The 14,900-nt window shown below is 44.9% G+C and overlaps 1 protein-coding gene across 3 annotated transcripts in view; it reads left to right on the top strand.

The window, feature by feature from the left end:
- Window positions 1–14,900, top strand: part of SIL1 (SIL1 nucleotide exchange factor) — a 229,016-nt gene that overhangs the window by 199,707 nt on the left and 14,409 nt on the right. The gene's annotated exons all lie outside the window — the stretch shown is intronic.

Genomic DNA, 14,900 nt, shown 5'->3' with positions numbered 1-14,900 from the left:
GTCTCAGCACTCTCCAGTTTGTCTTTCTGGTACTGAGGTACCCAGAACGGAACACAACATTCTTGGTACACTCTCAGCAGAGCTGTATATATAGACAAGGGCAAGTGCCCTCTGCTCTTTGCCATATCTCTGAGTATGCATCCCCAAATCCCATCATACTACTGTAGCTTTTTTCAATTTAATTTGATTTTTTTTGCTGCCATATTGGTTTGCAAGCTCATATCTAATTTATGATCAACTCTTGCCTCAGGGATCTCTGTGTTACTCTTTTCCATACTTCCTCTTTCCATTGAATATGTGTGGTTCTGATGTTTCTTTACCTAAATGTATCCTAAATTTTGAATTTTAAACTTTGGATCATTCTAGGAATACAGCCATAAAAGTTAACGATGCTGTCAAAATCCATTTTTCCCTTTCAAAAAAACAAGGATACATATAACCTTAGATTTATAACTAGCACAACTCCTTCTCTTAGTGGCACTGATTGTGGAAAGAGATGACTCATGATTATTGTTACTGATTTCCATGAAACAATTTTGCCAGTGAAAATAGCAAAGGAAAAGCAAATGTGGCTGAGTCACTAATTTGAATTTGACCCAGGCCAGAAGTGAACCAAAAGTTCACACAAAGGCTGCTTGGTGGCATATGTGAAATGAGCTGGTGGGTCTGCAAGTGCATAATAGACAGATGTCCCTGCCAGAAAACCACCGTCATGACTGCCTTATTGGCAATCTCAGTTGTGATCTGTGGAAACCAAATTATCTTCCCCATCATAGAGGTTAGCCTCATCAGGATTAAGGCACACTGATGGGCAGTACAGGTTGAACCTGTGCAATAACTGTTGTGTGGATAACTAGAGAGCTTGCTGTTAGTCTAGTATCCACTGGTAACCTCCCTCCAGTCTGACAGTTCACCTTTCAGTAGGACCCGTTGTAGTCTCCCCTTTAACCAATTCCTTATCCACCTTTCAATCTTCATATTGATCTCCATCTTTTCCAGTTTAACTAATAATTCCCCATGTGGCACGGTATCAAACGCTTTACTGAAATCTAGGTAAATTAGATCCACTGCGTTTCCTTTGTCTAAAAAATCTGTTACTTTCTCAAAGAAGGAGATCAGGTTGGTTTGGCACGATCTACCTTTTGTAAAACCATGTTGTATTTTGTCCCATTTACCATTGACTTCAATGTCCTTAACTACCTTCCCTTTATATTTGACAAATAGTGTTTAATGTTTGATTTGCCCTGAAGAATTGGGATGCATTTGCGGCCAGTACAGCTACTGGAAAAGTCTGTTAACGTGTCTGGGGATGGAGCGGGAATCCTCCAGGGACATCTCCATGAAGCTCTCCTGGATGTACTCTGAAAGCTTTTGCAGAAGGTTTCTGGGGAGAGCTGCCTTATTTCGTCCTCCACGGTAGGACACTTTACCACGCCAAGCCAGTAGCAAGTAGGCTGGAATCATTGCAGCACAAAGCATGGCAGCAAATGGTCCTGGGTTTTGGTTGCATTCCAGCAACATTCAGTCTATATCTTTCTGTGTTAGCCTCAGGAGACTGATATCATTCATGGTCACCTGGTTGAAATACGGGAGTTTTTGTCAGGGAACAGTAAAAGGACCCCGTTCATGCTGGACTGTTTGTGCTTGGCTAAAAGGGTTCATCCCGGAGAATAGCCACGTGGCGGGGGGAGGGGTGAAGGGATCATCCCAGAGAATAGCCACGTGTTGGGGTGTGGGGAGGTGTGTACTGCACATCCACCTGAAAACCACAGCCCCTCCTTTTAAATGTGAAACCCAACCGGCATTGCTTGCTTTGGGAAAGGAGGGTGCTGCAGTTTGAAACCATTCCCACATGTTATGAAGGCGTAAGAAGCCAACCCCACGTACCCTTTGGCTTACCATGGCTGCTTGGGAACCGAATTCTGTTGCCCAGCCGTGTGTGATGTGTCACCATACCGGCAGGCGCTCAATATAAAAGGCAAAATGTGACCTTGTACCAAAAGCACATGTGTTGTCTGCTGTGAATTGCTTGATTCACTGTGAAAGTCTCCTTTTTGTTCTCAGAAATGTGTCATCTTAAATGTTACTCTCCCTTTTTATCCCCCCGCATGTGCAAATGTTTCTATGCTCCCCTATCATCTCCATCCCTGAGGTTATCGCAGATTAGAAGGCCAAAAAAACGCACTCGTGATGACATGTTTTCTGAGCTTATGCAGTACTCCCGCACTGATAGGGCACAGCTGAATGCATGGAGGCATTCAGTGTTGGAGGCCAGGAAAGCATTAAGTAAGCACGAAGAGCAGAGGCAGGAGGCAATGCTGAGGCTAATGAGGGAGCAAACGGACATGATGAGGCATCTGGTGGAGCTGCAAGAAAGCCAACAGGAGCACCGCCTCCCCAAGTTCCATATTCTCCTCACCCAGATGCCCAAGAATGCGGCGGGGGAGGCTCTGGGCACCCAGCCACTCCGCTCCAGAGGATGGCCCAAGCAACAGAAGGCTGTAATTCAAACAGTTTTGATTTGTCGTGTGGCTATAATAACCAATGTGGCCTTGTCCTTCCCTCTCCCCCACCCCACCCGGGCTACCTTGTCAGTTATCTCACTTTTTTTTTTAATTAATAAAGAAAGAATGCATGGTTTCAAAACAATAGTTACTTTATTTCCTTTGCCAGCTGTGATTGCAGGGGAGAGGATGGTTGGCTTACAGGGAATTAAAATCAACAAAGGGGGCGGGTTTGCAGCAAGGAGAAACGCACACAGCTGTCACACCGTAGCCTGGTCAGTCATGAAACTGCTTTTCAAAGCCTCTCTGATGCGCAGCACACTTAGTTGTGCTCTTCTAATCACCCTGGTGTCTGGCTGCTCAAAATCGGCCACCAGGCGATTTGCCTCAAACTCCCACCCTGCCATAAACGTCTCCCTCTTACTCTCACAGATACTATGGAGCACATAGCGAGCAGCAATAACAATGGGAATGTTGGTTGCACTGAGGTCTAACCTAGTCAGTAAGCAGCACCAGCGAGCTTTTAAATGTCAAAAGGCACATTCTATCACCATTCTGCACTTGCTCAGCCTATAGTTGAACTGCTCCTTACTACTGTCCAGGCTGCCTGTGTACGGCTTCATGAGCCATGGGAGCAAGGGGTAGGCTAGGTCCCCAAGGATAACTATTGGCATTTCAACATCCCCAATTGTAATTTTCTGGTCTGGGAAGTAAGTCCCTTCTTGCAACTGCTCGAACAGCCCGGAGTTCCTAAAGATGCGAGCGTCATGCACCTTTCCTGGCTATCCCACATTGATGTCGGTGAAACATCCCTTGTGATCCACCAGTGCTTGCAGCACCATTGAGAAGTACCCCTTGTGGTTTACATACTGGTTGGCAAGGTGGTCCAGTGCCAAGATAGGGATATGCGTTCTATTGCCCCACCACAGTTAGGGAACCCCATTGCAGCAAAGCCATCCACTATGACCTGCACATTTCCCAGAGTCACTACCCTTGTTAACAGAAGGTCAGTGATTGCATTGGCTACTTGGATCACAGCAGTCCCCACAGTAGATTTTCCCACTCCAAATTGATTCCCGACTGACCAGTAGCAGTCAGGCATTGCAGGCTTCCACAGGGCTATCGCCACTCGCTTCTCAACTGTCAGGGCAGCTCTCATCTTGGTATTCCTGCGCTTCAGGGCAGGGGAAAACAACTCACAAAGTTCAAGGAAAGTGGCCTTACGCATGCGAAAGTTTCACAGCCACTGTGAATCATCCGATACCCGCAACACTATGTGGTCCCACCAGTCTGTGCTTGTTTGCCAGGCGCAGAATCGTCATTCCATTGTATCAACCAGCCCCACTGCCTCCATGATGTCCCAGTTGCCACAGCCCATGCTTTCAGGAACATCTGTGTCCATGTCCTCCTCACAATTGTCCTCCTGCTGGCATCTCTTAGCCGGGTTCTGCACATACTTCAGGATAATGCGCAAGGTGTTTACAGTGCTCACAACAGCTGCGGTGAGCTGAGCGGGCTCCATGCTTGCCGAGCTATGGCGTCTGCACGGGTAACCCAGGAAAAAAGGCGCAAAACGATTGTCTGCCGTTGCTTTCGTGGGGGCGGGGGTGGGACTGATGACGTACCCAAAACCACCTGCAACAATGTTTTTGCACCATCAGGTATTGGGAGCTTAACCCAGAATTCCAATGGACAGCAGAGACTACGGGAACTGCGGGATAGCTACCCACAGTGCACCGCTCCGTGAGTCGATGCTAGCCACGGCATTGAGGACACACTCCGCCGACTTAATGCGCTTAGTGGGGACATACACAATCGACTGTATAAAATCGATTTCTAAAGATTGACTTCTATAAAATCGACCTAATTTCGTAGTGCAGACATACCCTTAGTCTGTGCCTCTGCTACAGCTGTTAGAAGCATTCTTCAGCAGCATGATGTGGGTCTGAAGACCATATTTACACTGGCCAGTGTCTTGTCTTGTATATTTCATGCTGTTGCTATATGAGCAGTAACAGTGGCATCAGCACAGGTCCCTGCACTCCCTCAGTCACTATGAAAGTTTCACACCATTGGTGAGTGGGCACTTATATTTTTCACGTCACGGTTAATATACTCCATGGATTTTTTTATTACTTCCCACCATTTTATTAGAAGAAAACCTTCCAAAATATTTCTTCACTTTGTAACTGTCTCTGGACTCACCAATACGTCCAAACATGCTAATCCTAAATATCTAGATCCGGTTTGTAAATACCTAATAAGAGAGGAGATGCAGGGCATGAAGTTTTGCATGAGCAGATACCACTAGTACCTGGCTCTTTGGCTGGCAGGGCCCACACTGTTACCTTTAAATCCAGTGAGGTATGTCTTAAAGATTCTTCATCTAAACCCTGGATCCTCCAGAATCTTGAGTTGCATGGCATTGTGCCTTACAGTTCTACGAGGTCACTTATACCAGGTCTACCTATGAGAAGCTTTGAGACTGGACAACGGAAAATGGACAAGCTTTGTGTACTGATGAGCCTATCATTGCCATGTTCTATGAGCAAGATTTTGTGATATCTTTTGACCATGAAATACTGTCCTTTTATACCCTCTTTAGTCAGGAAAACCCGAGGGATTTGATTCTGTCCCAGGGCTGACCCTCTGGGTTAGAGCAGGCAACTAATGACATGTCTACACTTGACAAGTGTTGTATGAGTATGCCCTTTTCACGGTGGTATTATCCCACAATTAAAGTACTTCTGCCTCATAGCATTGAAGCCACACAGCACAGCAGTGTCTTGAAGTAAGCATTCAGTATTCTGGTCAGACATCCCATGATGCATTTCTCTGCTGCAGTGCTGTACATGTTCTGGGATTTTTTTTTTTTTTTTGTGCTGCACATTGTGTAATACCTGCCATAAGCCACCAGAATTCTGCGGTTTGGGGTCAAATTTAGTAATTCCCACATTTCTTCCTGTTTCATCCCATCGTCCATCTCTTTTTTGTGAGCCAGCACTCTCAGGCAGCATGGAGGAAACATTTGCAATTGCTGCAGTCTTCACAGTGATGAATATGAACAGCCTGCTGCTAGCATATTTAAAGTTATGCAGTGACTTCAGGACTAAGGCAATAAAGCCACCTGAGGAGGAGGTTGAAATCAATCAAACGCTTCTTCTACACTTGGTGGAGTGCCACTTTTGGTCTTGGCCAACTAACACTAATAGGTGGGAGTGTTGCAGATGACCAGCAGCAGTGATAGGATTTCAGGATGTCAAATGCTACTTTCCTAGAACTCTGTGCAGAGTTCATCCTGGAGCTGCAGCGGTGGAACACCCACATGAGAGCTCCCCTCAGCATGGAGAAGCACATGGCCATCACTGTCTGGCAGCTCACTTTATCCCCAATTGCTTCCAGTCAATTCCTGACCAGTTTAATGTTGGTAGAGCAACTGTTGGGCCTGTTGTCACAGAGGTGTGCACTGATATCAAAAAGGTGCTCTCCCCTTGGATCATAAGACTAGTCAGTGCACAGATGGCTATTTACTGTCTTTGCTTTGTTGGAGTTCCTGAATTGTATTGGAGCCATTAATGCAACCCATGTGCCAGTTCTTTGTCCCCTCTACCAGGCCTCCGAGCTTATCATTTAGAAAAGGGTATTTCTCCATGGTACTGCAAGGCCTGGTTGACCACCATGGAATCACAAATATTTATGTGGGGGTGGTCTAGAAAGGTCTTTAATGCTAAGATTGTGAGAAAGTATGGACTGTTTTCTGCAGTGGCAAATGGAAATTCTGCTCCCATGATTTCTGTGGACATTGATATTGTTTCCATTCCACCACCCATTCTGGGAAATCCAGCTAATTGCTTGCTTGGTTTATGAACCCTTTTGGATAGAATGGTTATGTTCAACTATACCCGGAGTAGTTGCAGAATGACTGTGGCATGTTTATTTGGAAGATTGAAAGCATGGAGGATCCTGATGATGAGGCTGATGAGAAAAATTATATTCTAGTGATATCTGCTTGCTGTGGTTTTCACAACCTTTGTGGGAGCAAGGGAGACAAGAGCACAGGACAGAGCCTGTGCACATGGATGGGAGCAGGAAGTGGGCAGACTTGGTGATTGTTTTGAACAGACAGATTAGATTGGAGGCCTCTGTGAAGTGATACAACTACTTTGGCACAGAGTGAGGAATGCATTGTGCTCATGCTTTGAGTCTAAGGGCCATTTATGACAAATGTATATGCTTTTGTATAAGGCATTTATCAGGATTACTGAATATGTACTGGTGTAAGGAAGTAATCATATTTCATGTGGGCTTGTTGTCACCTTTTATGTAGCGTTTCAGTGCACTTTGTGTAGTTTGTAAACAGTGCTTCTATTTCAGTACCTTTTTAGATGTTGTGACAATGATGGTGTCCTTAAATTGCCTTAAAATCTCTTCCTTTTTTGAAATGTAAGCGTAGCATGATTTGAGCAATTTACCTCATAATAGCTCATGTTGGCTCAAAGCTCTGGGCATTAGAAAAATTCTGAGTCAGAAATACTACTACTTTGCTTTTTCTTTTCTGTGTGCACTGCTACAGTAAGTGCTATTCCTTCAGAGAGTCTCCTGGTTAACACACGTATCTCCCTACCATTCCGTCTCCCTACCATTCCATCTCCCATACAGTCCTATTTTAATGTATCATTCCAGACATATTGGAATTGGTCCTTTACAGTTTGGGCCTCCGCCTCTGGTTCGGGTTGATCCTCTGCCTGTGTTGGGTTGTGGTCCTGGATTCTGAGACTGTCTGCCTTGGGTGTACTGGGTTGACATGATCCTGGTTTTGAGGTTCAGTCAGAGCCCACAAAATGCTGGAGTTGAGTGGTGTAATCTCTGGCAAATAGACGGTCCAGCTTCTTATGGTACCAGCAGACTCTGCTTGCTCTCCCACAGATCCTATTGTACTCAGCAGTTTTGTACTCAAAGCTCCTTTGCCTTACTGTGGCACTGGAGGGTGTCCTAGTTGTGCTCTATCCTGCATTTGTGGCGATAGCCACCTGTAGTTCTGTGCTAAGGGGCTGCTCTTCCGATGAGCCTGATCATGCTCCTCTCCCCAGAGAGCAATAAAGTCCACAATCTCAGTATGGGACCATGGCAAAGCACAAGGCATGGCTGATCAGTAATCGGGATTATACAAACTCCACATGAGATGGAATCCCAAAGACAGCACCTGGTTGCATGGAACTATTTAAATGGAACGGTGACTTCTGGTCAGGATGATCCTGGAGTCATAGAGGGTATGCAGGTAGACAGGGAGGACGACCCAGGTAGCCAGCAAAGTGGTCAAGGATACAAGTAGGACGGCTTGGCAGATGCACAGCAGTTGTTTCAGGAGAGGGATGTGGCCATACCTACTTTGCTCCAGGTAAACTCATCCCGCATCTCCATAAGCCTGGATCCACAATGGATTGAAAAACACAAATTAAAATGCCAGATGATTCACTGCAAATATTTTGTTTGTCCACGGAAGGCATTTTAATGCAAAGTAACTCAAGTTAACCCACAACAGATTTCAAATGGAGACAATCCCTAAGATTCCAGAACAGTTTAAGATGTGAGTCAACTTTATTTACAGGATCAACATCAAATACAGTTTCCTTCCAGGCACAAAACAGAAAACAAATGAAGATGGTTAAATGAACCCACACACAAAATATCCAGCCATTTAAAGATCTCAATCCCAGGTCACAGCACTGACTGCATTTCACTGGGTACCAAATAAATCAGCCCCTGGCTTTTCTCAAGCTTTTAAAAATATGATTAGCACTCTGCAGTCCCCTGCCTTATTCACAGCCTATTTTTGGCTTGCTCCAGGAACTGGATTTCATCACACAGCTAGTACTTAGCTGAATTTTCTTTTTCTGAGCAGTTTGTGCAGCAGAGTGTCACTTGCTAGACTTTGGTCCATGAAGGATGGATGTGTCAAAGTGTACGTACCTCTCTGGCCCAAATGAGTCCTTGGTTGGTGGCCATCTCAGCATTCAGATGGTATTCGCGAATAAGTCTCTTTTCTTATCTCTTTATTGCCAGACCTCTCTACTGCACAAATGTCCTCTGATCAGATAACCATTCTGGATCTTGATCCAGAGTCTAAAAATGTCATTGATCATCCTTCTGAGCTTTCTAAGGCCTGTTCTTTGCACATTTGTCATTCAAGGTGACTTTTCCTCTGTCCATCACCTCTCTGTATAGGGTAAGTGAACTACAGACTCCCTTCTGGGTGCTCCATAAGGAGAACTGACCTGTTTCCCCACAAAGTTTTCATTGTTCTTTCTTGGACCCCATTCAGCAGAGGATGAGTTTTTGCTGCACAAACTGGATGAGAGAACTCTAAGCTACTCCCTCGGTGGCCCAGGTGCCGTTCCCAAGCTCCACTACACTTCGTTGCATAGGTGGAAAAACTTCAAATGCCAAGCAAGGGCAAATAGCCTACCAGGTCTCTAAGTGAGCTGTCACCTGCAGGAGGCTTGTGCCATTTCCAAAAGGCATCAGGGTTCATTCTGCTGAATTCTAGGGGCAACGCCATAGAGCATTTCCCAGTATGTTGAGATGGAGAAAATTTGTCAAGCAGCTGCATGGAGTTCAGCTCACACGCCCTTTCAGACGAATCACTGTTAGATATTGATTCCAGAGAGTAGCTGCCCTGTTTTGGTAGGGCAGCTTTGCAGAACTTGCTCTCATTAATTTAGATGCCAAGGTTAAAGAGTGAAGGAGAGGCAAGGAACTCAGGCTTCTCTGCTGTGTTGAATTCACAGTGGTGTCTGAAACACATGTGGAGAAGCTGGACATAGAAAATCTGTGACTGATAAAAAGTTGTGTCTCTGAGATTCTGAGACACACCTCTCTGCAACCAACTGCAGCAGCCCAATGTGCTACAGGGCCCTGTGAGAAGTTTACTTTTCAGGAGACTTCAGCATGCCTCTTGAAATGGTGACGGAGGGGGCTTGCATAAAAGAACTGAACGTATCTGTTGGTGTATGCATCAAGTGTTTGCCCTGGCCCCCAGGAAATACACCCTGCTGCAAGGCCTGTTGATACACAAATCAAAGGATACCTAAAACATTTTTTTCTGTGGTTGGCAAAGCCATGTTTTAGTTCTGGTGCTTGAACTTATCTCTCAATCAAACATTGGACTGCTCATCTTTATGCTGGCGATTACCTGTATGTAGTGCAGAGGCCAGATTCAGTGAGACTTGAGCCATAGCGTAGGAACTTTACAAACTCACATGACCTTACAGGCAGTGCTTCGCATTTATAGATCAGAGATATGGAAGTCAGCACTTGTGTATCTATAAATGCAGGAACACAAACATTATGGCTTGTAATTTGTGCACCAGCTGGACCAGTGGGAAAGTTTGTGGACTGTTGTGTGAACTGGCATTGGGGTGGTTGGCAAAGCCCTGGGACTATGGCAATTGCTAAACTAGGTTAGATCAAGGGTCCAGCAAGTCCAGTGTCATGTCTCTGAGTGACCAGTACCATATGCTGCAGAGGAAGGTGCAAAGCTGCCACAATAGACAATTAAAGAATAGTCTTCTCATAGGGCAAGGGTTCTCAGACTGGGGGTTGTGACCCTTCAGAGGGTTGTGAGGTTATTACACAGGGGGGTCACGAGCTATCAGCCTCCACTCCAAACCCTGATTCACCTCCAGCATTTATAATAGTTTTAAACATTAAAAAAAAGTGGCTTTTTAATTTATATGGGGGGTTGTACTCAGTGGCTTATTGTATGAAAGGGGTCACCAGTACAAAAGTTGGAGAACCACTGCCATGGGGGGAGGTTCCTCCTACTCACTATAAGGTAGTGCTTGGCCTATGCCCTGAAACATGTGCCTTTATATTCCTTATATTTTTATCCTATTATCCACATCAATGTCCCACCCCTTTCTTGAATCCTACTAAGCCTTTTTCCTCAATGATATCTTAAGGCAGTGAGTCCCACAGGTGAATTATACATTGTGTAAGGCCTCTTGCCTCACATGAAACAGCTTAACTGATGTTTATAATGTGCTGTGGTATCTTTGGAATGGAGGGATTTGTTATATCTTCCAGTACCATTCCCTCAGGGTTACTTATTCTTTGCCTCTTCTCTGCTTTGACACTGTAGCTTCAGTCTTCATTACCACATCTCAGCCATTATTCAATCCTGGTTGGCCATTCATTTTCCACAAACCCCTGAATGTGGATGGAATTCTCCTCGTTTTGAAGAATTTGCTGTCTTCAACTCCTCCACCCCCAAAATCCTCCAAATGGAGGCTTCATTTTCTCAAAAGCTTTGCAAGTGGAGAGCTAGGCTGGAAAGAGAAGCAGCTGGATTTTCTCTCCTTGACACCTTTTATAGTACTGGCTGCTGCTTTATTGTGCTTCTGCTGTTCAGTCCACAAAATATGGCTTGTTATTAATAGAGTCTCTCAGTATCTCAGCTATTGAGTGAGGAAAAAAAAAACCAAAGGAAGCCATTAGTAGGTGGCTTTCATAATCTTTGTTTTTTTCTATATTGAGGTCAACCTGGTAATTAGAATCTGGAATCCGCACATCAGATCTGCCGTCTCCGAAACACGGAGTCATTATAATGATAAGAAAAGCAAAACCCAAACTGATCCTGCTTCTAATCTCCCTGCAGAAATGGTTTCTGATAGATTGCCTTGCACCCTGATTGACACAGGAAAGCTTTATGTTTGCTTCATTTTTATGAGCTAATATTAAGCCATTGGTTCAATTTGATGATTCTCCCTGCCCCAACCCATTTATCTTTCTGTTTTTATGACCCCCTTTGCCTGTCTCTGTCTTTATCTCTTGTATGTTTCTTGGCACTGACTGCTCCAGCAGCTTTCTGGTAATCGTAACAATTCTAAATGTTCTGCTGTAGCAGAGACATGTGACCTCAGTCTAACTGCAGCACAAGTGCTGCTTCAAAGTCAAGAAAGGCTGGTGCATGTATTCTTTCCTCAGAAAGCAAGCGCCCAGGGGTACTGAGTGCTGAGCACCGCTTGGGATCAGGCACAAAGACAGCTACACATTTTGGTCCAAATGTGCATATTCATTTCTCACCGCCAACCCCACCAAGGAGGAACCCTTCAGCATCTAGACACTTCCATGCTCACCCCCAAAGAAGCACGCTGCAGCACTAACTTTAAACCTCTGTAAAGTATTTGCAGATTGAAAAAGGCTGAGACCACCTCCTTATCTCTCCCCCCACCCCAACCAATGAGAGCTCAGCACTCTGGGTATAGTCTGAAGAGAATTGCTCACAATAAAAGAGAGAGATAACATGTCTTCATGTGCTGTGGTATAAACAGGACTCTGCAACCCGCTCTATGCATGTCGGCCTCTTTGGTGTCCAGGGTTTTTTATTAACAACAATACTCTGAACTTATCTCAGACGCTGAAAGTCCCTGTCCATCCAGGCTGGCCAAGCACTTCACAGACATTAAAGAGATCACCCTTCCAGCACCCCTGTGTTAATGGTACTAACTCCATTGGGTAAAATGAGCCACCTAGTGGTTAAGGGCTGGATTTGGCCACTCGAGCTGAGCAGTACCATACCCTGGGAACAGCCCATAATAAGGCTGGCAGGAGCTGGCTTCATGTGACTTTCCCAAGATGGCACAGTTAGTTGGTGACAGAATAGTGAATACAGCCCAGAAATAGTGATTTCCAGCCTCCTGTATTAACCCTGGAGCCTCCCTGCCTTTTTATTGTTATTACTGTATGTAAATTTTGATCTGCAAATCAGAGCACATGAAGTGTGTGCCTAAAATATTGCCTGGAAAGCAGCGAGCTTGTTTGGTCAAGCCCCCAGCTGGCTGGCTGCCGCACACATTCCCACAAAGGGTTTCAGAGAGGCAGTAAAATGTGCCCAACATCACATCTTCCCTGGCCTAGCCAGGCCTAGTCTGCCCTGCATTGGATGGTTCATATACCCCATGTGTGATGGGCACACTTTATTCAAACCCCCACATTCCTGTGCAGTGTTATCTGGGAAGAGGCCATAAGGAATGTGTTGCCTTCCTTGATACTCTCTTGTTTCAGTAGCCTTACCAGAAATGCGCACATGTACCACGAAGTATGAGAACTCCTGAAGCCAAGGTGTTAGATGGACCCAAGACCCACAAACTATGGGGCAGTTCAGGTCCAGAACTGGAATTATACAGCTCCAGCCCATCTGTACAGTGGACAGAGGTTGTAGCCATTTATAATCCATAAGGAAAACTGCATAATGTGAGACTGTGTGTGTTAGACCCAAGTCATAATTTATAATTCACAAGCTTTGGGGACAAATGTCCCTTCTGCAGATATGGTGAAAGACGTGTCCTACAGTACAGGCTGGGCAGTGACAGAGAAGTGTTTAAATAAATCAGCGTGTTAATAGAAACTGAGGAACAAGAGAGCGGTGGAAAGTGAGAACTGGAATAAAAGGCCATTAAGGGACAGTTGGAATATAAAGTGAAAGGGATTAATGGTGCAGTTGGTGTGAACAAAAGGCGAGAAATGGTGATGGGAGAGATCACTGCTAGGTTAACACCTGTGGTAACAAAAAGATATTTACTAATGAGAACCTAGTACACCCAGAAGGAACAGCACAGAATGCCTAGCATGCCCCTTATGTGTTGTGCTGCCATCACTTTCAGGTTATGTCAGTCACATTTCACTTTCTGTTGCTTTACTGATTATATTGATCTTTTCGGCGCCAGTCAGTTACATGGCACCAAAACTGAAACATTTCTTATGCCTCCAGATGAGGCTAGAGTTTGAGCCCCTGAGCAACATAGTTATACCGATATAGGTCAGTAGTGTAGACCAGACTTTGGTAGCCAGCATGGTTAGGTAACTTGCAAAGCCACATTTCCCTCAGCAGGTATGTTTTAGATGCCTCCCTCAACCAGGCCAGTCGGTTTGAAATTGATTGGGACACTGACTTCACTTTACAGCCAACCAAGAAGTATGATGGCCTTTACCCCATGTTACATACTGTATTGTACCATACATGCCTCCTAAGGGTTGTATGAAGGAAAAGCGATCCAGAGTATCTGTCCTGGACTTAAAAATGTGGGCTAACTTTTGACAAGCACGATCCTGCAATAAATAAATACATACCTATGCAAAAGAGGAGAGAAGCTTCTGTAAATGGATCCATGGGCAGGAATCACCCAGTCAACACAAAGGAAGCTGTGATGTTTCTGGGCAACCTGCTGATATCCAGCTGTTGGAGTAGTTCCCACCAACCAGCATTGGCAACCTCAGCAAGACGAGGGTATTGAGAGTCAGACTGGGAGGGTTTGGTGGCGATGCAAATAGGCGCTCTTCACATCAGTATGGCGGCCCAGCTGGGTGGTGCCAGGCCTGTGGCAGCTTAGCTTCCATTAGCCCAGGGCAGGTAAATGAAGGAGGTGACTCACCAAAATCACAGATCTACATTTGTGAACTGTCCTAGTCTAGTAACCGCACCTTCTCTGCTGCAACCTTTTGCCATGCAGGCCGCAAGAAGAAGTAACAGAAACTACAGAGAGAAGATATCTATTATTCTGTCCCTTGCTGAAATGTGTGCTAGTTGGCTAATTAAGTAACACAACTTTAATTAGTTATTAATGAAAGCAATTAACAGAAGCCATGACGCCTAAATGAAAATAAATGGTAGTTTATGTAAAAATGTGGTTTCCATATATTGAATTTTCAAATTGGGATCTCAGATGGTTTCATTGTTGATTCTGCCATACATAGTTTGACTTTGGACATGTCACTGATTTCAGACCAGGTGCTTTGTTCTCCATGTTTCAGAGTGCATAAAAATGGCTACTATATTGCTTCCCTCACTGGCCCTCCCTCTCATCCTCCAGGTAGCCTCAGAAGCTCACACCCAGAGTCCTGTGGTGGTGGTGCTGATGCCAGAGGCACCCTAACAATCTCCTATCAGGGATGTATTCATTCTGATCAGGAGAAAGAAGCAAAATGTTTTGCAATGTGATACTAGGATCTCCCAAATCACACACATTTAGGTGACCCTGCCTGTGCTAATAGCTCTCTTTGGAGTAAATAAAGTACATGGCAACTATCAGCATCTGGTTGGCTTTTAAGAGTAAGTGTTTCTGTTTAGCTTGAGGTTTTACGTACACAAAAACATGTGCTTGCCCTAATGACAAAAACAGTTCCTAGATCAGCTATGCAGTGACAAATTTCACCAGCAGGTGTCACCTTCATAGACAGTCCCTCATATAGGAAGGAATTCAGGCAGATGTTGTTAAACAATCCAATTTGAAATAGATGCTTTATATTCGTTAACGCCTTGCAGTACATCTTGTAAGAAACTCATCCCCACTATTAAAAAAACCAAAACGCCTTAGCTAGAAACAAGCGTGCAGCAAA

Source organism: Lepidochelys olivacea (genome assembly GCF_965140295.1).
Source record: "Lepidochelys olivacea isolate rLepOli2 genome assembly, chromosome: 8".
NCBI classification, from domain to species: domain Eukaryota; kingdom Metazoa; phylum Chordata; order Testudines; family Cheloniidae; genus Lepidochelys; species Lepidochelys olivacea.
The sequence above is the reverse complement of the archived record's forward strand: the minus strand, read 5'-3'. Positions and strand labels throughout refer to the sequence as shown.